The sequence below is a fragment of the Sinocyclocheilus grahami genome, unplaced genomic scaffold (assembly GCF_001515645.1).
Source record: "Sinocyclocheilus grahami isolate Dianchi unplaced genomic scaffold, SAMN03320097.WGS_v1.1 scaffold2058.1, whole genome shotgun sequence".
Taxonomy (NCBI): domain Eukaryota; kingdom Metazoa; phylum Chordata; class Actinopteri; order Cypriniformes; family Cyprinidae; genus Sinocyclocheilus; species Sinocyclocheilus grahami.
In genome coordinates this window covers 1,629-5,234 of record NW_015507237.1, presented here as the reverse complement: position 1 = coordinate 5,234, position 3,606 = coordinate 1,629, and positions in this window count along the sequence as shown.

The following is a 3,606-nucleotide window of genomic DNA, read 5'->3' as shown; positions in this document are numbered from 1 at the left end:
TCATTGCTCTCATCCAGTGCTAATGCAAAAAATTCAAATTCTTTCACTTTCTCCTGCAGCTGGGCATATACATTATCCCCCATTTATTCAATTCGTCTGGTGACTGTACTTGCGGACAGACTCACCGCATTTAAGACATCTTTCTTATCGGGGCACACCTCCTCCGCAACAGCATTCATACATTTCTTGACGAACTCGCCGTCACTGAATGGCCTACTGCTGGTTGCAATCAGTTTAGCTACCTGAAAGCTAGCTCGAACGGATGACTGCTTCAGCTGGGTTTGGCATACAAATGTATTCTGCTGAGCTGATAGTACACTTTTTTTAGCTTCGACACTTTGTCTGCTCTCATTTGGCCTTGCAAGCTAGCATACTTTTCTCTGTGGCGGGTTTCGTAGTGTCGGCGCAGATTGTATTCTTTGAACACAGACACTGTTTCTTGACAGATGAGACAAACAGCCACTTCTTTGCACTGAACAAAAAAATTATCACTTGTCCACTTTTGGTTAAATACCCTGCATTCTGAATCAACCTTTCTCTTTCCCAACCGCTTGGCCATTTTGTCGTCTCTTTGAATTTTTTTCGCTGGTTCGCGCGTCACCTGTTCGATCGCGATGGTAAGTTATGTTGAACGTACCATTCTGTTGGTAGGTGAATTTAACAAATAATTAGGCTACGTTAATAACCAAGGGAAATTTTAGTCTGAAAGCCAATATTTATTATCAAATATAGACATGATATAACTGAAACTGTATATTTAAAATAAAATTTTCAAAATATGTCTCTGGCATTGTTCAGAGGGCCGGTCCAAATGTGGGGGTGGGCCGCATTCGGCCCATGGGCCGTAGTTTGGGGACCCCTGACCTATGCAGTCTACCATAGCGGGAAGCCTGCGTGACGTTATTCGATTTGGGCTGATACTGATATCATGTTTATGAACCAGACAGGCAGTCAGACAGTAATGACAAGCCTCTCTCTCTCTCTTTCTGCCTCGCTCGCTCACACTTTGTATACAGTAATTCTGAGTCTGTGTGAAACCAAAAGAAGCACTTTGATGGCTCTGTGTGAATATTAACAACAGTACTCCTCCTTAGAAGTTCATATATACAAGCTGAAGGAAGCAAAAGTGGAAGTATGAAATATGAATTTTATTTATGCATCTGAATGGAATTTTACTGTCATGGATTCCCCCAAGGGCACACAGGCAAAGCACCAAGGTCAAATAGTTTTCAGTCATTGGGTTTAGTGCTGCACTCAGAGGCAACAAGGTGTTACATGGAGGACTGTGAGCACAGTAATCCGCCTGATTAACTCCCTTCAGTAAACAGCGTTGAAATTCAAAACCAACCCCTCCAACCATGATGCCACGCTGCTAGTGTGGAGTTAAACTGAGGGACAAGGGCATACGGAGACACATTAACACATTAGTGTGTAGACACATGCGGCATGAAACTGCTGATGCCAGAAGCTTTGCCCCATATTTAGAATCAGAATTATCTCAACACGCTTAAAAACTATATGACATTGTGTGTGAAGGATGACTTTAAATACAACACGCTGTGTATGACACATGCAGTTTACAGCACACAACAATGAATCCCCTAAGTAGTGAGGTGAAGGTGAAGTGAATCTATATTACAGGTGTCACAACATGTACTGTATGTCTCATAAATGTCAAAAGATGTTTTCATAGATGTCTTTACTGCTTAGTTAAGTTAATTTGCTCATACATTTATTTATTCACAATGAAGGAGTCCATGTATGGCACTCAAAAAAAAATACTGCACCTGGAAATCTCCTGCATCTGTGTTTATAACATCATGCAAGTTAGAAATTAAATAGTTAAAATAAGATAAATATACTATAAATGATGGAAAAAGCTCTTTTGTTCTGCTGTACAAGTGGATACAGTACCGCCGCTCCCTATACGCAGAATATGCAGTTTGTGTAGGGCACCATCTCCCAGGGGGGCACCATCCCAGTTGCTCAAAAAAAAAACTTTCCTTCTATATTAATATTAAAATGAATGTATGCATATACATAAATAAAAATATAAGCATGAACATATATACAGTATATATCATTATGAAAAATGCATTTTACAGTGAACGCAGTAGAGCACACATGACGCGCCATTCCCGCACCCGCTCACACCTCATGTTTTGATAATTTAAGGACAACTATAACTTTGCAATTCTCTGCATGACATGGCACAGAATCACCCCTTTAATTGGCCCTGTGTGTGTGTTCACAACTCAATGAATAAGAGAGATTTCTTAACACTTCATTGATAAAGATTAACGCTACAATAAAAACCTACAAAATGAATGGCAAAGACTCTGTGAGTGGAAAACAGCAAGTGGGTGGCTTTGAATGTGACATACATAATGACTCCAATTACAGTCAATAAAATTAAAACCTCTAGATTTTCGGCTAATTATCAACCAATTGCCCTTCCTTTTCAATGCCCACATGGTTGGCTGTGGTCCCTTAATGTGTCTTTCTGAGACAAAAATAGGACAGGGTACCTGTGACAGAAATAGCCTTCTAGTTTTTCTCCAAGCTGATTACTGTCAGCAGAAGCCCTTTCACCTATGCAGTCTACCATAGCGGGAAGCCTGCGTGAAGTTATTCGATTTGGGCTGATACTGATATCATGTTTATGAACCAGACAGGCAGTCAGACAGTAATGACAAGCCTCTCTCTCTCTCTTTCTGCCTCACTCGCTCACACTTTGTATACAGTAATTCTGAGTCTGTTTGAAAACAAAAGAAGCACTTTGATGGCTCTGTATGAATATTAACAACAGTACTCATATACAGTACTCGTATTCATATACACAAGCTGAAGGAAGCAAAAGTGGAAGTTTTCAGCATCACTTTCAGGTACATTCATAAACCTGTGAAATTTTTTGGCTGTTGACGTTAATAACGTGTTTTGCCGATAATAATTGAACCACCAACAACGCATCTAATATTCTCTCTGCATTTCCATGTTCCCTTACGAAAATTAGCCATGGTTTTACTACGAATAAAACCAAAAATCATGGTTCTTGTAGCCATGATAACCACAAATTAGCCATGGTTCCCTTTCAGTCAGTCACTCCGAGTCACATCGGTGACCAACGAATTGGGATCTCGCTTCGAGAGACCAATCTACTTCGAGTGTAACTAAACGAGCCAATGCACATTGGCATGCAATTATTGCATCCAGCTGCTGCTGATCACAGCGTGAACATAAAAAGGCAGCCGGTGCAATGCATACCAGCTTTTCGCTTCGGAGCCGAGCGACAATATCGTTCTGCTCCATCCAAGTGTCTTCAGTGAGCTACGAGTTCAACGTGCTCTTACAAGCTTCTGGTGTTGGCGGACGGCGCTTCAGCGGTGATCGTTCCTGTGTTGAGTGGGTTGCGCACTTCAGGCTGCACTACCCCCTGTTGTGCTGCAAGCGGCCATTTCCCCTGTGCGCCTCAGCACTAAAAGAGCATTTTCCGTGAAAGAGCAATTTCTCTAAAAGAGTACAATAAGCAGGTGCATCTTTGTTTTTTAAAGATGCCGTTTAACCCGTGCGTTTCTGGATGTGGTCGTTACCTGGCACCGGGTGATG